Genomic DNA, 26,007 nt, shown 5'->3' with positions numbered 1-26,007 from the left:
TAAAAAAACTTATGGGTTGAAATTAAGGAACTCCACTCATGTGATGCTCCCATTGGAAGAAAGGCAAGAGCGGAGATGATTTATGTCAACTGTTCCTTCCTCTTGTAGGCCCCTATGATGATGATGATGATGATGATGATGATGATGATGATAATAATAATAATTTATTATTTATACCCCGCCCACTCTGGGCGGCTTCCCAAAAAATATTAAAATACTGTAATACATCAAACATTAAAAGCTTCCCTAAACAGGGCTGCCTTCAGATGTCTTCTAAAAGTCTGGTAGTTGTTGTTCTCTTTGACATCTGGTGGGAGGGCGTTCCACAGGGAGGGCGCCACTACCGAGAAGGCCCTCTGCCTGGTTCCCTGTAACTTGGCTTCTCACAGTGAGGGAACCGCCAGAAGGCCCTCGGTGCTGGACCTCAGTGTCCGGGTAGAACGATGGGGGTGGAGACGCTCCTTCAGATATACTGGACCGAGGCCGTTTAGGGCTTTAAAGGTCAGCACCCCGCAGTATAAGTTCTGGATCAGTACCTATTTATCTACTTGCACTTTGGGGCATGATTTCGACCTGCTAGGTTGGCAGGAGCTGGGACCGAGCTCTATGAAGATTATCTATGGGGTTTGAGGACCCTCTGCAAAAGTTTTTGGGGTGTGTGGGACAGGTGATTTTCAGCTGTTGGTCCTTCCACCTGTGGGACCCCTTGCAGAAAGGACATTCTGGATCCAGCTCACTGATCTAGGTTTATGCTGCCTTGATGTCTTCAAGAAGAAAAGCAACACTTGAATGTAATCAATCAACCAAATAAGCCCTTGAATTTGCCTGGAATTCGATGATGGTTGTGCATTTCCCTAAGAGCCTGTTATAGAATAAGCATACAAAATGAGGAGCTTATGCTGGCAAGAGAACCTGAACTTTTCTATACCCAAAAAAAGCTAGTGCAGGGGGGACGAGGAGAAGGGCTTTCAAGGAGAGTAGACAGGATCCATTTTAGAATATGCCAGACAAGCATATGCATAGTTTGCCCTGGGGTGTGGTGCAGAATAATGCTGAAGGCAAAGCTGTAGCTTATACATCTTTTATGATATCTTCAGGGGGGAAATGCACGATTTTTATAAGCTTTTCATCAAGAAAATGCACAGAGCTACAAAAGGGGCTTTCTCTGAGGTGTAGCATGATCATAAATGTTTGACCTGCCACTTGCTTGTTTATTTTTACAACTTAAAGGATATCTGAAAGGAAATCACATTATACTTGGCTAGATGTATATTCCAAGTAAGAAGTCCTACACAGGCCAAGATGAAGCAGGACATGAAAGATGGGGCTGCCATAAGTAACAGGAGGCCTGAGACAAGTGTTTCCTCAAATTTGATCTCCAGCTGTTTGGACTACATTCTCATCATCCCTGACCACTGGTCCTGCTAGCTAGGGATAATGAGAGTTGTAGTCCAAAAACAGCTGGAGACCCACTGCTCTGGGCATCAACGGGGGGGGGGGGTGTGTGCAAGAGGAGAGTTGACACACATCCCAGATGAACCATAATGATCAGATCCTGATATACAAGGAAAAATGTATCACACCATTCTTCTTATTAAAATTGTTAGAAACTAGTCTGCTTACCCACCCACCTCATAAAAAAGTATGTAGACATATATGTCCTTCTGTAATTGCAATTTATTTAATCTGCTGGCATCATTAAATTGTGTATGTCCCCCACTCCACGTCACAGGGATTCCATGAGCCGAAGACTTGGGCAAACTGTGGCCCTCCAGAAGTTGTTGGACTCTAATTCCCATCAGCCCTAGCCTGCATGGCCAATGGCCAGTGATAATGGAAGTTGTAGTCAAGCAACATCTGGAGGGCCAAAGGTTCCAGAGCCTGGCACTAGCAGAATCAGGAAAACCCAGGACATCATGATATAAGGATGCAGATATCACTAGGGGAGGGAAGAAATTCATATGGGAACTGCTGTTTTCTATGACAGTCAACTGTTTGGCAAATGTCAGCTGAATAAGGCATTGGCTTAAAGGTCAAGCATATAATGTGTCTTTGTGAAAAGGAGAATGTGTCGTAGTCTTGTTGCCTGAGCAACAATGTGCAGAGCTCAGTGGAGTGGAAGACCAAACTAGAAGAGTCTCCGGAGGTGTACTTGCCTAAAGACAGAGTCAGCATCCTATGTCAGGTCCATAGGGAGAATAGCAGTCTATGTTGTCAGGTGGTCCAGGAGTCAGGGAATCCAATGATCATGTGGTCAAGACAAGCAGGAAGTGGCAAGGAACTGCAAGCATTGTTTCCAACATCTGACTGCTGCTGGAAGCTCTGCTTAAGAAAGCTGAAGCCAGCTGGTTCTCATCTGCGCCTTTTCCTCTGTGTCCTTGAAGGCTAATCAGCTGCAGGTGGAGTCATTCCACCCTCTCTGCCTTCTCCCCTTCAGGCTGCTGCTCAGCAGGTGAAGTTGACTCCTGGCCCATGACAGAATGTAAGATTTGCCTAGTGGATCAGACTAAGATCCAGCATTTTATCTCCCAACAGTAGCTAGTTAATCCCTCAGGGATGTCGGAACGGAAAATAACGGTGTGACAGTAATGCATCCATGTGCATTTTACAGAAAACACCCATGAGAAGAAGCACTAGATTCCTGTCCACTCCTTCCAGCTTATCAAAGGAAATGTAAAGTAAGTTGCAATTTAATAAAAATGAAATGCTGTTATAGCAGTAAAATTACAGAAGGCCCTGCGATTTAAATGGTTTGTTATTAATTTCCTTTTTACAGTAGCACACAATAGCCAAAGTAACCTCTCACATGCTTAGGCTGGCTCCAACAGCAGTAGTGCCACTCCCGAACAGAGTTTGGATCTGGAGTACTTACACTAGTGTAAATTATGCAAGCTTCCCATACTTAGCATCGCCCCCTACATTACTACTCTATTTTCCATTGGTAGCATTGAAGTATTGTTCTTTTTCTTTCTTTCTTTGTGCTTGCCTTTGCCCTCAGAAAGGGACACGTAAGGAATTTAAACAAGCACCTGGTGAATGGTTCAAACCATAAAACAATGCTTTTAATTTTAAGAACAGGAGTAAGAAGAAGAAGTGACAAATCTGAACATGTTCCAGACTGCAATCTTTGCCCTGGGTTACTTGAAATGAAATTTTCTGCATTGTTTAAGCTGTAAACCCAACAATTCAGTCTTGGTGTTCCTGTAAAGCTATATACCAGGAGAGCTATGATTCTCTCTTTATGGATCAAAGTCACATTTTAATATAACACAGTGCACTGGAACTGTACTCAGTTATAACATTCATTCCCTGGACTATCTGAATCACTTTTATCAACCTTTCTCCTTGTCGCTTAGGCTGAGCAAGCTCCAGTATTTCTTAAGTGACTTCAGCAATATCTCTTCCAGAAGCTTGTTGACTTACAACAGCTTAAAACAGAATTATCTCTGGAGGCCTGTAGGAATAAGAACTATGAACCCAACAGCAGTTTGGACTTTCATTTCTTATATAAAGTAAAGGCATCATATTTGGGATGTTTACAGTGACTGGGGTATAAGGAGATGCTGTAAGCAAAATGAATGGCCTTTTAGCTGAGTACTGTCAATTGAGTCAGAGCAATCTTCTCAAATCTCATGCAAAAAGACGGTAGACTGGCTGCTCAAGAGACTTTAATAAGTGATGCTGCAAGTGTAGTCTAGGGTTGCCATCTTTAATCTGGAAATTTTTAATGAAAGGTGAAACATTTCAGAATTTTGCGTTGGTTCCTAATGGCTGGGTACCAATCCCCTCAGCTTCCAGTCTCTCATTCACCACCACCCCTGAACACTTTTGCAAACTTATCAAGATGTGAGGGGGACTGAAGAGGAGGGGAAAGAGCAGTCAAGGCTAAATATGGGGGGGAAATGGCGATGACAGGCATTTGTATGCATTTAAACATGAACCTCCCAAATTTGCACTTTCTGTAACAATATGCAGCCATCCTTTGAAATTTGCACTTCTCTGAATTTTGCAATGCACTTCTCTAGCCAAGCAATGTGTACAAAATGCATTGTAGTCAAGTACAAATATTAGTAACAATAACACACAAAAATCCATTATGTTAGGGAGAATAACTTTGCAAAAATATGCATGTTAGAAGAAATTCACATTAAAATGCTGAGGAATTTTCATGATGACTTTTTTTTTTTAAAGCAAATTCATGTGGAAATATGGAGAACTGAATTTAAGATTGGAAAAATGAGAAACTAAGAGGAATCAAAACTGGCAGAATTGTCCATCCTTACCCATAGCATAAAGTTCTCTGGGCAGCTTAAAGTAAATAATGAAATACCATATGGATATGAAATAGAATTTCTACATTTTTTCCTGAAACCATGAATTGTGGTAATTGGATGGAGTTTTTTGGCGGGGTGGGTGGGTCTATACCCACTAACCAAGGGGAAGAAAAATCCACAGTTCATGGAGTTCAGCCATATTTGTTCAGTGAAGGTTTTATAGCATGTTCATTGCAGGCATTGTTCACTCGAGAAATGTAGTTTAGATTCCATTTCATTATTAGGAATTAAAAATTATACATTCAAATGCTGTTGTTAACAGTCAAGGTTTTGAGCATGTATATCTTTATTGCAGAAATCTAGAAATTAAGGGGGAAACATCTGCAAATTCAAATATTTTGAGAAAATACCCATCCTAAAGGGACAATTTGAAGCAAATGTGGAGTTCTGTCTTCAGATGAATTGCCTGAATAATTTAGAGAAGCCCCCCCCCAAAAAAAGCTTTCAGAAGATTAGACAAATTAATTGGACAGAGTTCTGTATCCCTAAATAAAGGCCTTGGGAAGTAAACAACTGAATAAAAATGCAATTTCTACACACAAATGTCAGCCAACTAGACATTGCAGCAAATGTGTAGGAGTTGCCAGAGATAGCAGCTGTCTGATTCCTTCTTTTCACTCATAATGCCTAACAGAGCTTACCTCATGTTGTGACATCATGAAGTTCTCCCCACCACCACCACTGCCATCACCATCTGCAGCCAATGATGCAGAGTGTGGGTGAGGAAATGCAGACTAATGTGCGTTTCACAACACATGGTAAATTCTTTCAGGCATTCTGAGAGAAGAAGGGTGAATTAAACACATGGTCACCATTTGGGGCACATGTTTATTACAATGCGTAGTTTGACTGCAAGTTTTTGTTTTCTGGGAAATGCTATATTTCCCCGGAAGACTGGATTTGCTTGCTCACTTTTTATAACTTCAAACTTTCCTAGTGGATTTCTATCAAAATGAATTCCAGCTTTTAGCCATTAAAGCTTGCAGACCTTCTGCTGCTGAGCTCCTGTGCCTAGGTCTTTTTGACCCAAGAGTAAGATAAACCTTTTAAATGGAGGTTTCTGTGCCATCAAACTCAGCCACTCAGCAATTTTATTGCCTCTTTTGTAGGTAGACTTGGGAAGCTGGTGCTTCTGTCAACATAAACAGCAGAGACTGCCTGGCTCCAGTTTTATTTTGAGCTGGGATGAGGGAAGTATGCCGGTGTATCTTCAGCTGAGCTGGAATGTGAGACTTATGCTAGCATAGCTGTGCCAGGTATTGGCTGTTTGAGCTAGAGATTCATGGGATCTTTAAAAAATCCCAGTGGATCTTGGGCTTGGATTGCTTCCTGAGATAGAAAGAGGGCTTTGCCATCAGGTTCTGAGAGACTTGAGAGCCACTGGCAGTCAGATGAGACAATACAGAACAATGCTGTATCATCCATGCTGTTTCAAGCCACAGGTGATTACTCATGAAAACCAACCATGTCTTTCTTTATGGTGAGTTATAAGGAAGTAACTACCAAAAATGCTCTTAAAAATACAGTGGCTGATCAAACAAACAGAGAGAGAGAGAAAGACAGAGAGAGAGAAAGATTGTGTGTGCAAAAGAGTCACAAAAGAGTATACAGTGACAAACAGAAGAGATTACAGCCAAGGCAGGCAAGTAGTGCTCCTTAAAAACTCCTCAGCTGTGGTGAAGAATAGCTAAAACAAACAGAGGATATATAGATAATGCAGCAACTTCAGGTAACTGAGCTATTATAAAACACAGTAACTTGTAGTTCACTCCAGGTAGTAATCAGCTTGGGGAAAGCTGCCATATAATCTCATGGGTAGGAGGTTATTTGTAGATTTTCCCAAGGAACTGAAAAGGGGTGGGGGGAGAGAAAGAAACTACTCTCAAGTTATTATAATGCTTTTGCCAATACATTATATTGCTTGGTTGCTGCTCAGCCTGAGGGAGACTTGCTTGACTATTCTCTAGGAAGTCTTTCTTAGGCCAGCAGCCGTAGTCTTCAATTATTTCCTTTTTTATTAGTTGTCTCCCCAGAGAAGGCAACCACAAAGCGTTGGGGAGAGAGATTGCACCAAAATAAGAAAAGAGGAGCTCATATATTGTATCAAATCATATCACATCATATTTACTACTGGCAGCTAAATTGGAACTGGCGAAGAAGAAGAAATAAACTTGAGACATATCTCTTCAGCAATCCACAGCTACAGGAAAATGTGAGGTTTCCTCACACTTGAAAAGAAAAACAACACCCCAACAAATCAAAGGAAATTTAAGAGGATCTGTACCAAGAAGGGTTCAGTTTACCCTGAGACTATTCATCTTCCTCACCCCCCCTCCATTTTTGTCAGTCAACAATGTTGGAAACAGGAAAATGTAAAACTATTGATGCCATAGGCATCTTTGAGAATGCGCGAGTAAGAGAAAACAAGTAAAATAAGGAATTAAAATATGGGTTTGATTTTGCAGCTAGAGAGTAAAGTTAAGTTGACAAGAAAATAGGAAACTGTCTTAAACAGGGTCAGACCATAAGTCCATGTACCTCAGTATTGTGTAGTCTGTCTAAGGTGAGGAAATTGTGACTTGGGACAACTGGGACATACTGTTCTTCATAATATCTTAATACACCATCTCTGAATTTCCCTTGTTATGACATAATCTACAGGCATTTTTAGGAAACTTGGTACAGTGCGTAAAATAGTTTGTGCAGGGGGTAAGATTTATTGAGAAATAAAAGTAAATACTGCACAATAAACATAGATGTGTTATCAATACGTTTAAGTTAAATGAACCCAAATACAAAGCATGAATATGCCCATATACAGAAAAGTACAGTGCATAGAATTACATACAATGTCTGGATGCATGGAACAATATTGAACATACATACATACATACATAAATGTTCTGGTTTGTCCAGAATCCTATACATTCTGCTAGTCAGGAAGCATGTCAGGAAGTTTCCTTAATTAATGTCACAGAATCTGCTTCATTCATAAGGTCATAAATTAGGTAACACACAGCACTAATTTTTTTTTTAGAAAAAGAGGTGCCAGAACACACCATTAACTTCTCCCTTGTTCTCTTATAATGGCAATGGCGCTCACCTGAGAGGTGCCCAAACTGAGTTCTGGCGAGTTTTGGCTGAAAAAAGCCCTGGTAACACCCAAACCACTTAAGTAGCCCCAAACCAATACAATCCCGACCGTATATGGCATAATGCGCAATGAGCAAGCAGATATATTTATTTTATGTCCTATTCCAAATGGAGCTCATGGTGAGAAATATGGCATTTTCCATCCTTACAACAACTCTATGAGGTAGGTTAAGATGACAGAGAGTAATGATATTAAATGCATTTTAATAATAATAATAATAATAATAATAATAATAATAATAATATCTTTATTGTCATTGCCCCCTCTCAGGGACAACGAAATTACTTGACTGCTCCATAAAAACACTAATTAAAACAATACAGTATAGTACAGCAAGGAAGATTAGATGACTTTCAAAGTCCAGGCTTCCCATTCAGGGCCGAGATCGCTCTGGAGAAGAAGCTGTTCTTAAGACGGCTCGTTCGTCTTCATCGTCCTGTATCTCCGTCCCGACGGCAGGAGCTCGAAGAGACAGTGACCAGGATGCGATGGATCTTTTACTATGTCCAGTGCCTTCCTATGGCACCTTGTGGCATAAATCTGCTTTAAGGTGGAAAGTGGGCAGCCAACAATGCTCTCTGCTGCCTTAACAACTCTGCACAACCCCATCCTGTCCTGGGTAGTACAGCTTCCGTACCACACACATAAGCCATAAGTGAGCACGCTCTCAATGGCACAGTGATAGAAGGCAAGCATTTTATATGTTCCTTAAGCCAAAAGCTACACCCAAACATTAGTGAAGCACACAACTCTAATTTCTCATCTGTGCATTAGTCTGGAAGTGGTGGATGAGGTTGGTTCATATCATAATTCACAAAGGCAGAATTCCACGGATGCATCATTATCATCATCTGCTAATTTTGTTGATTGGTTAATCCTGGTCACGACTAGGGGGCTTGAAACACAAAACATGTACAGTGGTACCTCAGGATACGTACGCTTCAGGTTACATACACTTCAGGTTACAGACTCCGCTAACCCAGAAACAGTGCTTCAGGTTAAGAACTTTGCTTCAGGATAAGAACAGAAATCGTGCTCCGGCGGTGCGGCGGCAGCAGGAGGCCCCATTAGCTAAAGTGGTGCTTCAGGTTAAGAACAGTTTGAGGTTAAGAAGGGACCTCTGGAACGAATTAAGTACTTAACCTGAGGTACCACTGTATCGTAATACAGATCCATGTTCTAAATTCAGCGTTTTACAATAAAACACATATGTGACATGACATACTTGGGTGCACACATACTACACCTCTACTGAAGAAAGTGCACTGGTTGCCAATCAACTTCTAGGTGATGTTCAAGGTCTTATTACTAACATAACAACTTGGGACCAGGCTAAGTGTCAACCATTTAGATCAACAGGAAATTTTGCTCATGGCACCTTGCCTTACAGAATATCACAGGGTGGTGACCTAAAACAGGCATTTTCTGTTATTGCCCCATGCGGTCTGGAATGCCCTTCCACCTGTTGTATGTATCAGACGTTTCTGATGTCTTTTATGAATTTATATTTTTGCCCAGGTTTTTCCCAACCCCTTAGTCTGCACCTTGTTTATAACTGAGTTTCTGTTTTTATCACACCATTTTAATGTTCACACCCTGATACTGTTTTCTTGTTTTTATGCCATAGTTTTGTCTACGACGTGAGAGGTTTTAAAATACTGAGCAGTTTAGAAATGCTTTTCAATAAATAAATGCCCAACATCTATGGATTCACCTTTGCAAGTTACATGTTTGTGAGAGTATTCTCATTCACTGCACTGGACGGGTTTGTAAGAAGTTTTTGAAGTGTACCACATGGAGATAACCCCATCCCTACCCTTGCATGCATATATATCTGAGTCATAAAACTGAGCCATTGTGACCACATTTTTAACCCCTTGGGCACATCAGATATTCACACAGCTAGAGAGAAGAATGACGGATAGCTGCTGCTGTTTGAGTTTCAGATCTCAGAGAATTCCCACTTCCCCAGCCATAAGCCACTCAGCTGTACGGTATAATGCAACACACATTCATAAAGCACCTTCCGCGGAGAGCATCTGAAGGTACACGTACAGGAGAATAAATCACAAAACTAAATAGGACTGCCTGAAACGCTCCAGAGAACAAGAATGTCTTCAAACAGGGATATCGAAGTGGCAGGGAATTCAACAGCCTCAGGCGAAAGGTGTGGGGGGGGAATGACAAGCCACTTCTAGTCTGTATTTAGAAGCTGTTATAAATCAGCACAAGAGGAATACGCAGGTTACAAGCAGAGGGAGACAACATTTAGTTCAAGGCCAGGGACGTGTAAATTATTATGAGATGGAGGTGTACGCATTTAAAAATCACTTCAGCATGATGGGAAACTCAGGCAGTGTTTGAAAAGGCTAGAGAAATATGATGACAGTGTTGCATGCCACCAAATAACCTTGCCACACAATTCTGTCATTGTAGCTTCTAGCAACTGGTTTTCAAATGCACATTCCAAAGGAGACAGCATGGCCACTAGGCCTAGTAGCCTTTATAGCCACATTCTCCTTGAATTTCTTTAATCCTCTTTTAAAGCCATCCATATTGATGGCCATCACTGCTTCCCATAGGAGGGAATTCCATCATTTTACTATGCGCTGTGTGAAATAAATACTTTCTTTTAACTGTATTTTTTAAAAAATGATTTTTATGAGGTTTAAGAACACCAACGCCAACCAACAAAAACATCAACTCTTATTACATATATCCTACTTTATGCTCCATAGAGCCGTTGACTTCCGTCCTTCCCTTCCACAAGTTTTCCTATTCCAATCCATAATTCACAGTTTCTTTAATTAAAAAATTACACCATGACATAAGATTTACTTCAATCCTGCCAACATTTTCATATTTGTACAGTTCTCACTTATATAAACCATAAATTTACCCCATTCTTTTTGGTACTTCGTCTCGTCCTGATTGCGAATTCTGTGTGTCAATTTAGCCATTTCAGCGTATTCGACCAGCTTTATCTGCCATTCTCTTATCGTCGGCATCTCCTGTAGCTAATGGAATCTTTTAACTGTATTTAATCTTCCAACATTAATCTTCACTGGATGTCCATGAGGGAGAAAAACTTTTCTCTGCCTACGTTCTTTGTGTCATGCATCATTTTTTAAAATTCTGTCATGTCACCTCTTACTCACTTTTTCTCTAAACTCAAAACTAAAAGCCCCAAAATGCTGCAACCTTTCCCCACAGAGGAGTTGCTACAGCCCCTTGATCATTTTGCTTGCTTGCCTTTCTTCGGTGAGACAATCAGAACTACAGTGGTACCTCAGGTTAAGAACTTAATTCGTTCTGGAGGCCTGTTCTTAACCTGAAACTGTTCTTAACCTGAGGTACCACTTTAGCTAATGGGGCCTCCCGCTTCCACTGCACCACCACCGCGCAATTTCTGTTCTTATACTGAAGCAAAGTTCTTAACCTGAGGTACTATTTCTGGGGTAGCAGATTCTGTAACATGAAGCATGTGTAAACCGAGGTACCACTGTATACAGTATTCTAGGAGAGAGGTGGTGAATTGAAGAAGGTTGATAGAATATATAATTTTGTATTTATGCGGGTATGTTTCTTTTTTGCTTTTCCTCTCTCTCTCTCTCTCTCTCTCTCTCTCTCTCTCTCTCTCTCTCTCCATTATTTTCCTTTTTATTATTTTGCTCTTTTTAGATATTAGCTTTGTTTGTTTTTTATTGTATTATATGCTCCGATCTGTGCCCCATAAGCATGGAATGTCTTTGCCCAGCGGCGATGTGCCCCATAGATTGTTGCAAAATAGTGGGCAAGGTTTTGCCCAGTATCCTCTCTGTGCAATGGGCTCATGGGAAAAAGCTACCCCATGAGCCCTTGCAAAGGGGAGGGGAAAACCTATATAAGACTGCTTCCCCTGGAGGTCAGAGCCATTTTGCTTTGAGAGCTTCCCACCCACCCATAGTCTAGAGCCTTCACTGCATACTGTGCTATGGGTCTTTCTTAATGAATGACCTTTTACTTATTGTCCATCTTGTGGGAATGTTCAGGGATGCAGGAAAGGATATATTGTCTGATTATATCCTTATCCAACTTGTGTTAACAAGTTCCACAATTTTAGCAGAGTAACATTCCCTTCTTTTAGACTTGCAGAGGATGTGTTTGCTCAGGCTCGCTAAAGCCTCTATAATAACTGTTCTGGTATTTTCCCCTTATTCCCTCATAAAAGATAAGACACAACACAGTCTTCTACAAAAGCATAAAAAGAGTTTACTCACATTCTGTTCACAATCGGATCCCAGAAGGCAGACTTAGCTTAGAAAAGTAACATACACCTGGAAACTATTCCATAAGAAGAAAGTCCCTTTGTCCTCTCTTGGCTGGAAGCCAAGAGGGCATCTTTGGCTAAGCAGATGTTGTTTCTTCGATGCATGTGGTGAAAGAGATGGAGATGGCTGCCCTGCCCTGTGCTTTTATCATTACCTGCACAGGTGAGGCCACACCCACCTCTAGTCACATGCAGAGGAAGTCTGTCCCAGCCCAGAAGGAAACAGGAAGTTTACCTGCTGGCTGGACAAACATTCCTCCCCATGTGCAAACATGTTCACTCTAGGAATGTTGTACTTGTCTGCTCTTGTGTTTCACATCCCATGTATCTCTCACTTTTTACTTCATCCCTGTTTTGAATACAGAAGAAACTGTCTTGAAAGAAGACATCAGTTTTGTGAAGTTTTAGTGGACATCTGGGATGTCCTTCCCTTTGAGAAGAACTGCTGCCTGCTGGAGTCCCATTTCTAATATATTTGAGTCACTGTCAGAGCATATAGGCCAGAGAGATATCATCTTTCATATCAGCATCTGACATTTTACAGCTTTTGCTAGTTCACCCTGAAAGGCACTAGGAGACAACGGGGTTTGCTTTTTATTAATACAAGATGTCACCAGTGGAACAAGCCACCAGATATAGCACTGACTGAATGCCAAATCAACTACAGAAAACCCACACAAGAGAGGCAGCCTTCTCTCACACACACTTTCTGTGTTTATTACTGCCATTATTCACCATTTCATTCAGATAAGTTATCTAAACATTGCAGATGCAGTCCAATATGTATATCCTTGGAGACCTTTCTGAGAATTGCTCTTGAGGTGACCAGTAGATTTATTACTGAACATGTGGTTTAAGAATGCTATTTCAGGTTTCAGTGGCAAGCGACAGGAAAAGAAACAGTGGAAGATACAGTGGAAGGATCCACAGGATGGTTCAAAGATTTGTTCTGCATCGGTTGAAGATTAATTTTTAGCAATGCAGTGTATTTTCATAGCATTTGTGGAGATCTATTACTCTTTTATGCCTCAGAATGACCGTAGGTGGCAAAAGATTGCATTCTAAACCACACAGGGATCATCTTAGTGAAATTTGGGATTTAATTTTCCTATAAATAAGTGTTGCTCAGGAATCATCACATGTGGAGTAGGACAAGACTTGCAAAGGAAAATAATTTATTTATGTATGCTACAACGGTGGCAAGAGTCTTGATTGCACAAGGATGGAAGAATGAGGAAACCACGACAAAAGAACAGTGGCAAGAGAAATTGATGAACTATGCAGAACTGGCGAATTTGACATGCAAATTACGAGACAAGGACAACTGTGACTTTAAAGAAGAATGGGAACCTTTTACAAATTATTTAAAAAGACAACAAAATGAATTGGACTCCTTGGCAGGTTTTGAATAAACATACACAAATTTATTGAGGGTTAACACAGTAGATAGATAATATAAGGATGTATACAATTTTATAATATGCAGAAGTTAACATTGGTTGAGACATCAGAGAGAGGAGCTGAGAGAAGTCGTAGGGAGGAAAGAGGGAGGGTTTGTTGGGGAGGTAGGAGGGGGGAAATGGGGGGATAATGAAGATGATTTGTTTTGATAATTTGTTATGCTGAAACTGTTAATAAAAATTTATATAAAAAAAGGAATCATCACATGTGGTAGTGTATCAATGTTACATAAATGGTACCCCTGACATGAGGACCAAGGTCTTAGTAGTATTGTCTCATGTGGAAGTAACTTCTTCATCAGTTCCAGATTCCTAATGGGAATCTGATGAGAGACAGAAGACACTCATAGCACAGGTTGCATATAAAAATGTGCAGGTTGCAGAACCCATCAAAGAATTTTGCCTAGCTTTCTATTATTATTCAGCTTTGTGTATTTATTATTAACTTTGCTTCTCTCAAAAATATTTGGATGTGTCACCTAAGTACGAACCTCCAAATGCATCTCAGCATTTTGGTGTAGGCTCAATGTGATGGCTACTTTAGGTTAATCTCAATCATACTATGCCCACAAAAGCAGATGTTAGTAGGAGGGACTCAGAATCAGAAGTCTCTGCTGAGGGGGATTAAATTTACAGAACATAATCTATTACTGAAGGAAAATGGCCCTGTCACATAAAATACCATAAAGTTCCATGGTGACCCTGAAAAACGTAACAGCATTATTACTAAGTGACTGAAAGCTCTCTTAGCAAGTCAGTGCAATACTATTAGTCTCATCAGAGGTCATAAATGACAAGCCAGGTGAAATTTTAAAGGCCTTAATTGCATACAAAGTTGGTACATCCTGACAGGTAGGAAGTACTATGCTATAAATATGATTAGTATACTTAAATACATCTGTAACATTAATTTTAGGATTATGTGTCCCTTTTTTATTTCTCGCTGTCCCTCTCCAATTACAAAAGGTAAACCAAACCTGATAGCATCTTGTGTACTTGTGTGGAACACGGTCCATCCATGTGAGCAAAGCAGCGCTGAATGGATATAGCAATACTTAAATTGATTTCTTTTATATTCTAGTAAGAATCAAGATTCATGGTCCTTCAAAAAATTACACTGACCTCCTTTTTATATGAGTTTATCTTTACCTCTTCACTCTTCACTGGCACCTCATGGAAAATCAATTGTGGTGTACAACACTGTCTCAGAAATCCAATGATTTGGAATATATTGCTTTATTTATATTGTTTATTTGTTTATTGGCAAGGTGATGTTCCAGCACCTCACAAGCGAGCGGCTCATAACTTTCTTGGGCTTCCCCTACAATTCTGGAGATATGAACCCTACCATTACACAAGGAACTTGGAATGATAAGACAGGCTCAATTCTGTACTCACTGAAATTCTAATGTACACTGTGAGTGAGGCAGAATAACAGACTTATTTTACAGGGAACGAATACTTTCAATGTATTGGATGACGGGTTTCACCAGACCACTAGTTCTGAGACTTGGAGTGCACAGCAAAGTCTCAGAGTGCATGCTATGTGCCTAACACCTTTGCAAGTCCTTTGTGGAAATAAAACCTAGCTCTTCTTGCCTTAAGAAACCCCCTGGCCATTTGAGATGTGTGATTAAAAACCTTCTGGAAAGAACTGTCATAAAGTTTACCAGAAACAATAAACAAGCATGCTGTTATTAAGATAAAATCTGCTACATAAAAACAATCACTCAGACAGCTTTTGAGGCTTACTATTGCTTTCTTGATGGATTGTTAAGCTAGCATAGCCCATCCACAAGTCATTGAAACTAAAATTAATTATTTTGCAATACGTGCACCAATACTTTTGATATTGAACTTTCTTCAATCATACGTGAAGAATAAGCTTGGAATGCCAGTGAAAATTCACAGAATCCTTGGGGGTAACCAGACTGTAAGGTAGACCTATTCATTAAGACATCACATCTGCTGAAGTGGTGAATGCTGACTTGATGTCACCAGTTGTAAATGAGTTGTAAATGAGTTGGAGGGCAAGAGTGGGCTATATGCCGAGACCGTCCTATACTTTGGCCTCTTTCTAATACCTGGATCCAGCAAGTGTTGACATATTGGCCAGGCAAGCTTCCTGGTGAGGCAAGAGTGATGTGTCATTAGGGGAACAAAGGGAAGGGGCTCTATGTGGGAAGGCAAAGGGGTGGGCACTTATGGATAGTTAGAAGAACAAAGCAAGAGTTGAGAACAGAGGGTTTCAAGTGATGGCAGCTAGAAGAAAATCATCAAGCTGGTAGGCGAGAGATAGAAAGAGAGAAAACAATGTTTGATTTCTGTTTGAATCCCGGGCCGCAACTATGGAGGAAGCAACTCTTGGGGTGTTAATGCTGTGAACCCCTTCATCATAAGCTCAGGTTGCACATATGTGTAAATAAACCATATATCATAAATACACCACAATCTCTGCTGTACCTCATTCACAAGCAAACATGAACCCTTGGTTAGCCTGGAATCTTGGAGATTGGGATGGCTTGCAACAGTATAAAAGAAGATTAGAATAATTCATGGAGAATAGGCTATCATCGGTTTTGTGCAGGCATAGGCAAACTCCAGATGTTTGGGACTACAATTCTCATCATCCCTAGCTAATAGGACCAGTGGTCAGGGATGATGGGAATTGTAGTCCCAAACATCTGGAGGGCTGGAGTTTGCCTATGCTTGGTTTTGTGTCATGATGACTCTTAATATCAGTTTCTGAGGAGCAACAGCAGGAGAGGGCTATTGTCCTCCTGTCCTGCTTGTGTGCTTCCAATAAGCATTTGGCTGACCTCTGTGAGAAACAGAATCCTAGACTAGATAGGTCTTTGGTCTGATCCAGTAAAGTTCTTCTTAGCATCTTAAAGCTGCCTTGCAGAACTTGCAACCCAACATGCTGAGCACACCACACCGCCAGGCATGACTTTCTTGCCTACCTGAAAATTGCAAAAAGAAGGGTTGCCAAACACTGGTGCACGAGCTGGAGCCAGCAACACAGCCCCACTCCCTGCACATCATGTGGAATCCCACATGAAGGCATTTGCACAAAAGCCAAAGTGAATTTTCTGGGTATGTCTCCAACAGAGACATTTGGGATGTTGGCAAAAGCAGACTTGAAGTATCATGCCCATACATTGTGTGTGTGTAAATGGGGATAAAGGTAAAGGGACCCCTGACCATTAGGTCCAGTCGTGACCGACTCTGGGGTTGTGGCGCTCATCTTGCTTTATTGGCTGAGGGAGCCGGCATACAGCTTCCGGGTCACATGGCCAGCATGACTAAGCTGCTTCTGGCGAACCAGAGCAGCGCACGGAAACGTCGTTTACCTTCCCGCCGGAGCGGTACCTATTTATCTATTTGCACTTTGACGTGCTTTTGAACTGCTAGGTTGGCAGGAGCAGGGTCCAAGCAATGAGAGCTCACCCCGTAGTGGGGATTTGAACCGCTGGCCTTCTGATTGGCAAGTCCTAGACTCTGTGGTTTAACCCACAGCGCCACCCGCATCCCTGTAAATGGGGATACATGTGTGCCTACATGCATGTGTTAAACAAGCCTGCCCAATTTGTAACCCAAAAGTAACCCATGTATGACACACTCAATAAATCTGTTCTCGTTGCATTTTTCAAGCCACAAAAATCGGTAGTGGGACAGTCCCAACCATTTGCTAGGCTTTAAAACATGGCTGCTGGGCTGTTTTCTGCTTAGTAGGTCTGTTGATAAGGACTTCTAACTTATTTAAGCTTGTAGCTAACTGCAGCTAGGGAAATGAAGCACTCCTGTGTTTCTATTTATGCACAAAGGAGGAAATAAATCAGTTTTACAATATCTGGATAGAACAAAGCTAAGACAGAGAATTGATTAAGTCAGGTATTAACTTATGCCTGTGCATAGAAAGTAAAAGAGGGGGGAATAATGTCACTTTGGCTATGCTCTTATTTATTTTATTTTTGCTGGAATGTTATCAAACTAGCAGAATTTTTAAAAAGGTCAAGATCGTGACTGGATGCTTCACTGCATCCCTTTCCACATGGACATGCCATTTTGCTGAAAATATCAGGCACATAGATCAAGGCTTCACCAAAGTGAGTTGCTTGAACTAATAGGAAAATCCCATCTTAAATGAGTTTGAGGGTTACTGCAGCATAGGTTAATTGTTTTGTTACCCATAAAAAGGCCAAAAAGCATGACGTCTACTCAAACAATGCTACCAGCACTGCTGAACTACCCAGTGGGAGTACTCTGAGTAGAAGAAATAGCAGTGAAAATCTAAATGACTATGTAAAGCTCCTCTGAATCTGAATTTTGTTTATATGCTAGGGTCTCATTAATTTTGTACATGTTGAGTGTTTTCCATGTTAGGGTCTAACCTCAGTCACTCCTATTCAGTTAAGAAAATCAGTGTATGTAAGTATACCGTATTTTTTGCTCTATACGACACACTTTTCCCCTCCTAAAAAGTGAGGGAAAATGTGTGTGTGTCTTATGGAGCGAATGCAGGCTGCGCAGCTATCCCAGAAGCCAGAACAGCAAGAGGGATTGCTGCGCAGTGATCCCTCTTGCTGTTCTGGCTTCTGGGATTCAGAATATTTTTTTTATTGTTTTCCTCCTCCAAAAATTAGGTGCGTCTTATGGTGTGGTGCAACTTATAGAGCGAAAAATACGGGACTTCTATGGACAGTTTACTTGCAGGACTGGGATATGTAGTCATTAATCTGTTGCACATCCAAATGCACATGGGAAGATGCATCTAAGTGCCAAAGTTGTTTATCTCTGGACTTCGTTGGAAGGAACGGCCAGGTATAAATTTAATAAACACATAATGCAATAATGCAATTATTATTTTTAATTGTTAGATTTACCGTTGTTCATTTGATGCTGTGAACCAGTTTGGGAACATTTTTATGGGAAATAAATGGATGGTATTTTCGGACAAATCCACTTAAAACTAAATTTAAAATATAACACCAATACCCTGAATTTGGCAAAGAGAGAGAGAGAGAGAGATTTTTTTTCTCCATGGAAGTATACACTGCTTGCATAACCCCAACAACTCCAAAGCAGTTTACAAAAAGTTAAAACCATAAAAAATTACAACCCTATTTTAAAACATACAAAAGTTAAAATACTAAAACAGATTAAAAGTAGCCCAGAGCTAGAACCTCTACAATACTAGCTGCAGATATAAATATATTTGGTGTGTGAATTACATCACATAGAAAAGGAAATAAAAGTTAGGGAACAATTGTACATTTGTACATTCCTTCTGATTTATGCTATGCTGTTGTTGCAAAAGTAATGACATTTTCGTAAGAAATGCTCCATATTTGAACATTGTTTGTTTGTTTGTTTCTATCACATTGCTTGGGGAAAATATTTTTTCTATTAAAATCATCAGGGAGTTAAGGTACACCAAAGTGGTTCACTGACAAAGCTGCATACATTACAGTACGATGATATTTAAATTCTATTGTTTTTTGATGTTTGTTTCTGTAATCCTCAGACGCCTTACAAATAGGCTTATAAACAGGCAACTTGTGTAGCCCCTGAATCATATTACTCTGTTCACTTATTGGCTAGTGGGTTTTTGAGATGTAGCAGACCTTCCAAGTGTCCCTATTTTCCAGGGACATCCCTGATTTAGAGAAGCCATCCCAGTTTCTGATTTGATCCTGGAATGTCCCACTTTTCCTTAGAATGTCCCTATTTTCATTGGAGAAATGTTGGAGAATATGGAGTTACCCAATCCCTGAACCATCTGAAGGGATGTTGTTGTTTTTTAATGTTTGATGTTTTATTATGTTTTTTATATATGTTGGAAGCTGCGCAGAGTGCTGGGGCAACCTAGTAAGATGTATGGGGTATAAATAGTAAAATTATCATTATGGAAGGGGGCAACCCTATTTTCATCAGAGAAATGTTGAAGGGTATCATGTAGTGTTGTGTTCTATGAATTTGAACAAGTTCCTTTTAACTACAATGAATAAGACTTGAAAAGAATATAAATGTTAAAACATTAATTTCTTATTCTACACTGAATTATGCACCTACAGTTAAGCACATGTTAATGCCTTTTTAAAAAGGGGGGGAGGGGAGCCCTTGATGAATGCGAAAAAGGAGTTTTGTTCATCTGAAAAGTCTTATTTTTTTAATAAAGAAGAATGTATTAATTCAGAACAGCACTTAACATGCTTATTTCAAGCTGAACATGAAGCAGAATTTTTCTCTCTCAGATAGACCATTCACAGATTAATCACTCTGACTTTCAGATGGGCATCACATATTCATACAAAATGAGACTGGCCGACAGAAGGCTAGCATAGCTTGCAACCCATTGAGCCAAGCACAGATTATCAGATAGGCAGTTGTCCAGCCAAGAGCTTGGCAGCCTCCCCACCCCAAATCCAGTCTTATTTTTCTATTTCTCAACAAACAGCAAAAAATAATAATGCTAGGCCTATGAAGTCTGCTGCTGTTGCTGACTGCGCTACTTCATCTTGGCAGGTCACATATTTTGCAGGCGTGATCTACAGTAATGTTTTTATTGGCTGAGGATGCCACTAAAATTGTTCAGTTGTGTGATGTGCAAACATGCTTGTCACAAATCCATGATTGCCTATGTGATAGCCCTGTAAGATCTTAGCTCACCAGAGACACAAACATGATGTGTGAAGAGACCCAGATCTGTCAACAGGAACAGACCCTCCAAGTGCCCCTATTTTCCAGGGACATCCCTGATTTAGAGAAGCCGTCCTGGTTTCTGATTTGATCCTGGAATGTCCCACTTTTCCTTAGAATGTCCCTATTTTCATTGGAGAAATGTTGGAGGGCATGCAATTATATGACACACACACACACACACACACACACACACACACACATATATACTTCTATGACAAACTATCCAAGTGGTTTCAGCACACACACACACACACACACAGAAAGAGAGAGAGAGAGAGACAGAGCACTGCAGTCAAGAAAGCTCAAGGTATAAGCCTGACAGAACTGCTGATTAGCAAAAAGGGTACCTGGATGGAGTGCAATGAACTTTGCCTCTTCTTTCCCCTGCAGTTAATGATCCTCAGCCAGGGGTGGCCCATCCTATTTAGCCACCTGAGGCAAAAAGGGAAGGTGCCACCTCCTGCCCCCACTGTACCCCACACCCCCAGCAGTCAGGATCACTCCCCCTTCTTGCTTGTCCTCCTGTTTGTCCTCCGTGCCCCTGTCTCTTATGTTTCTACCACCCGAGACAGGTGCTTCACTCTTGCCTGAGTCATTGCTCTGTTCACTCTTGGGGGATCCTGGTTTGCAGTAGCAGATGTGAAGCTTCCTGAGGATGGTTCATTCCGCTTCTTAATAATAGCATCACACCCATAATTACAAGGTGTGACCGGAGAGTTCAGTGAATGGTCACAGAAATCGGAGAACGAGAAATATTCGAATATTCAGTCGGCATCAGAAATGCTCACAATTGTGCATGGAGATGAATCTGTCACTCGAAAGACGGTGTATGAGTAGTTTAAGCTTTTCCGTGAAGGGCGGCAAACCGTCGAAGATGACCCTTGGTCTGGTAGACCGTCAACGACCGTCAAGTCGCAAATGTTGACAGAGTTCGTGAGTTATTGATGTAGAATTCGCATTTGTCCATCTGAATGAGGGCGGAATAATTGCATATTCCGCATGAAATTGCTACTGAGGTTACTGAGTTGTCCCACCCTCCATATTTTCCTGATCTGGCCCCACCAGATTTCTTTCTTTTTCCAAAACTGAAATCTGCACTGAAAGGGCACAGATTTTCCAACATTCCACACGTTCAAGCTGCTGTGACAAGGGAACTGAAAGCAGTACGAAAAAAGGACTTCTCCGGAAGTTTCCAACAGTTCTGCGAACGTTGTCAATGGTGCATTGTATCAGAGGGGGGCCTACTTTGAAGACTTGTAACGTATATAGGTTTGAATATTTCTCACTGTCTGATTTCTGTGACCATTCACCCAACTTTCTGGTCACACCTTGTAGGAATAGCTATACATGCATGGCATGATGGTCCATATATTTCTGGTACGCCTTGAAGGCTTAATGCATCTCTGCTCACAGTGATGCATGGCATGCCACTAGGGCATCCCTGTCAGTGGAGAACAGGCCCCCTGCTCTCAGGGACACAAAATATTGACTTTTATTCTTCTTGAAAATTGTATTCAAATGCAGTTCTTAATTTCCCCAATTTGCACAAATGTCATCCATTAGGGACACCATGGGGGTGGGGGTTAATCATTCCCCTTGCCCCTGCTGATCCCAATGTATGTAATCAAATTTATGTTTTAAACTGAGCATCTCAGTTGTGCATCAGACTTCAGTCATATAAAACATTGACTTCAAAGGTATTCTGGGGTTTGGAAGGAAGCTTTCAAATCCAAACACCTCCAAATTTATCCTCACTATTTCTGTGGGGTGACTTGTTGGCTCAGCCCCAGTTACTTATACAACTTTGCAACCAATTAAAACACCAAAGATCACTGGGGCAATTCAGACTTCTTCCCTTTAGTTATTCTTATCAGTTTTGTCAGGGATGCACTTTACAAAATAAGATTATTAACCAGATCTTAATACTCTGCTCTTAAATATAAATGTATTCCTCCAAGCTCCTGTCAAAAATGCATTTCTTCCCCACTCCCCCAGCATTAATAAGACCAAGGCAAGAACAAGATAAACAATATAATGACTCATCTGGATTTCATTTCTACTACAGTAAACATTAATCTCACAGCCCTCTGCATAAATCAATACAGAATGATGATGAGGCTTCCTATTGCAATCATACTTCTCAAGTTATTACTGAGCAAAGTTTTATTGGGAAAATTGAATTTTCAAGTGGAGAAGAAATTTTTGTTCCTTGTAGTTATATCTAAGAATGATATGAGTGTCCAACACAGCTCAATGGTTATTGCAATAAGTAGCTCATAGCTAACTGTGTAGGTACTCTACTTCAAAGTCTTCATCTATCATTATAATGTCAATGGCTGAAGTCAATATTTCACATTCCAAGTAAGGCTTGGAATAATGTTATTGCACTCCTGGTCATTGTGGAACAAGAAAATACAGAATGAAGATACCATTATCACAAATACTTCTTCTCAAGAGTCAGGACATATCCTGTTAGAAGCTTCCATTTTTCACTACAGCACTGAATAAGAAATTGCCATTGCCACGGGGCACAGGACTTTGCCCATATATTATTTGACTGTATGGAAATTTCTGTTAGGTATGATGTCTTCTGTTAGCTATGATGTCTAGTAGATTGCTAGGAATGAATGTGTTACAGCAGGGCCATTTTGAACCATTAAACAAATAACTGCAGATATACACACGTCTAACTCTGCATCTGGAGCACAAACATCTTCACATGTGGTAGAGGAGAGATAAATGGGATTGGCCTGGGATGCTCAAAATAAGAATTGGAAGAGAAAGTGAACCCACTTGTACTTTCTTTTCCTTGCCTCAAAACCAGCTCTCTTGCTTAGAACACCCAACCGCATTGAGAACATATTCATTTGATTAAGCCATTTAATCCAGCATTCTGTTCCTTCAAGCCAGAGATAAACCAGCAGCCAAAGGATATATCCAAATTCTCATTATAGTTCTCCAATTCATTTGCTGAAGCAAAATGGCATGCTGTCATTCTGCCTACTCTATGCTTTGATCAGCAATTGAAGGAATAAAAGGGTTCCTTACATCTACAACCCTTCAGGGCAAAGACAGGCAGTCCGTAACCCTCAGCCTACTTTCATGCAGCCCTTTCCCTAATTTGAAAAGCCCTCTGAAAGTGAAAAGTTCAGACTTCTGGCTAGAAGGATCTCTACCCTGCAAAGAGTGGAAAAGAAGAAAGAGATAAATGATGGGAACTGGTACAAAAAGAGAGAAAGTAGGTGCCCCCACTTACTTCTGGTTCTGGTGCTGCCAGATATTGATATCGTATAGTTTGAAACAAATGGATGCATAAAAACTGAGTCCTTTTGGAATAAAAACATTACTAAGGTCCATAACTTTAATTCGAAAGTTTACTTGCAGAACAAAAGCATCAAAGATACATCCATACAATGCCTTGCACTGTCCAGCACAGGCCCAGCATCTTAGAAATAAAATACTTATAATTAGAGCTGACAAACATAGCCCCCCCCCTCAGGTTTCATTGCCTGCATTTCAGCCCCTTTAACCTGGAGCTGTTTATCTGGAGAGCTTCATTTACATACTTACTCCATGGAGTTTTGGGGAAAACAAAACTAGCCAAACAGACCTACAGTATAAGCAAAGGTCTCTCTATTCCTACAGCCTCCATTTCTCCTGGAGCTGTTTTCTCTCCCTTCAGGAGAGTCTTTCACATGTCTATTACTCCACAGAATCTGAAAGAACAAAAGACTCTAACCACCACCTTTCCAAGATGGCAAATTTGCAACTCAAGACCCTCATCACATGACCAAAGGTTACACTGAGATGAGAGTAGAAAGCAATCAACAGTTAATCATTAAGTCATTTAGGAGCTTAAAGTCCCACATTATGCTGCAATGGAATTTCCCCATATTAAACCATCATCAGTAAGCACACACATTTTCCATTGTTGTGTCAATTAAACCAATTATACTTAACAAGCCTAGTCAGGCACTGGCTGAGGGCTCACTGGCTCAACTTGCCACCCATTCAATCACTTATCCACCAGATATAGCTTCCATTTGCCATGACAGCCACCTAGCCAAACACTTCTACTTCCCTGCTGCCTCACCTGAAACCTAATTTCTGAGACAGTGTTGTGGGTCTTTCCCCCCCCCCTCAGGCATCCTGCGTGAGGTGATAAGAAAAAAACTGCCTGCTATTTGCCACAACGTCTAGAAAGGACTTCTAAATTCTTTTTTAAAAATTCTTTTTTTAAGTAATGAAGTTTTGAACATTTTTCAAACTGTCCACTGCAAACAGCAGGAGTGGCTCAAACATTCCCAGAGACCAGGAGGCAGTGAAGAAGTCACTGGTGCTGCCACTGGAATTTTAAACGGTAGGAAGACAGGAGGAAGAGCATGTTGGCTGGGGAGGGAAGAGGAGGGTGGTGATTGGACTGAGACTGAGCAGGAGTCAACGTTGCAGTGTTAAAATTTCAGAACCTGAAACATTTCAGAACCTGAAAGCTGCCTTAAGGCTCATCACTGTGGCAGTGCCATGAGTTTCCACACTAATAACAACTCTGCAGAGATAGGTAGGCCACCCAGTGATTTTCTGTAATGTCTCTGTGAAGTCTGATATTATGCAATGTGTGAGCACACATTTCCTTGAGTGATTCAAAAAGAGAAGGAACCTCAAATCATTTTAGATTCATAAAAAATGATGAAAACTAACAATGTCTTCTTGAACAATTAATAATTAAGCTGTTGTGTTGTCATTGCATCTTTAGGTTTTGACAAATAGTTTCTCTGGCAGTTACTAGACCTGTAATATGTATAGACGAGCTGCACTTGATAAATATTGACTTTCATCAACATAATTCAGAAGTTACCATTTCATTCAAAGAAACATAAGTATAGGGAATTAAATAGACAATTATCCTCAGAGCTCCTCATTAAAAACGCACAAGTAGAGAAATACAGAGGAATGTTTAGCCACTGACACACTTTAACATTCAAAGCCTTTCAAAATCAAGATTGCTTGCTTACCGTCACTGAGGATGGCAGTATAGCAGCTGGTCATTGTGGAAACCCATGGCCCTTTCCTCATTCTGCTCTAAGGTGTCATTCAGTATTATCAGATGTTCTCTGTAAAACATTGTGGAAAAGTGGAAAAGTCAAGAAAATATTCAGTAGCTTGGGACCTGTATCCTGGTTTTTCTCAAGCTTTGCATTTCCCCTGTCTGAAAAGCTTGAACCCAGGATCTACAGCTATGAATGTGGTGCCAGAATGGTGTCTAACCCTTCATTAGAGTGTCTAACCATTCATCAGTCGTCTGACTTCCGGGTTTTCTGTGTTCGGCTTCTGAAATGTTCAGCAGCAGAGATGTTCAAAAGCCAAGGTTCCATTGTACTTGTGTAGATGTTAATAGCCTACTACATTCTATATAAACTCTTTCCAAATGTTATCATACTTCATGCACAGGAGATTGGGGTAAACTGTAGATTAAACATTTCTTTGGCATGGGAAACGATTTAGTGATCCAGTGCTTGCTGGTTTGGATGCATCAGAAAGAAAAGTTATAACAAGTGTATGTATAACAAAATTTTACACCATACTTGTAAAACAAAATGTGTTTTACTATTCCGCACATCTGTCTTCACTCCATTGTGATTATTTGCACCAGGAACTACCATTCTCTCATCCCTTGTTATTATTCCATCCTTAAAACTTCTCCTTTTCTTTCTTCAAGCATAACTCAAACAATATTTAATTTGCGAGCATAGCATCTCTCCAGAGAGCTCTTTTAATTATTTGCTTCTTCTGTTACTTTCTTCCCCACCCAAACACCCTTCAAGTTTAAGAATGAGTCATATTCAAATTTCAATTATGACAGGCAGAGTCTGTAGCAAGGCAGGGGAAGAAAGAAAGGAATCTCATCTGCATTTTAAAACAGAAGTAATTTCTATATTTGGAAGCAACATCAAAGTATTACTACTTCTCTCCCCAGGAACAAGGGCTAAGACTCTCATTTGTTCAGAAGAATTTGCAATGTAATAAGCTGAACTATACTAGTAAAGA

The 26,007-nt window shown here is 40.6% G+C and overlaps 1 long non-coding RNA gene across 1 annotated transcript in view; it reads right to left on the bottom strand.

Annotated features, from left to right (window-relative positions):
- The window catches only part of LOC310767298, a 36,753-nt gene extending 11,686 nt beyond the window's left edge, over positions 1-25,067 (bottom strand). The window contains exons 1-2 of the long non-coding RNA XR_014550853.1: positions 24,975-25,067; positions 4,976-5,111 (exon numbers count right to left, since the gene is read on the bottom strand). This is a non-coding gene — a long non-coding RNA (uncharacterized lncRNA). The remainder of the gene's footprint in view (positions 1-4,975; positions 5,112-24,974) is intronic.
- Positions 25,068-26,007: the final 940 nt, after the last annotated feature.

The sequence above is a fragment of the Podarcis filfolensis genome, assembly GCF_964270895.1.
Source record: "Podarcis filfolensis genome assembly, chromosome: 7".
Taxonomy (NCBI): Eukaryota; Metazoa; Chordata; class Lepidosauria; order Squamata; family Lacertidae; genus Podarcis; species Podarcis filfolensis.
Note: the sequence above shows the minus strand (reverse complement) of the source record. Positions and strands in the feature narration are given on the sequence as shown.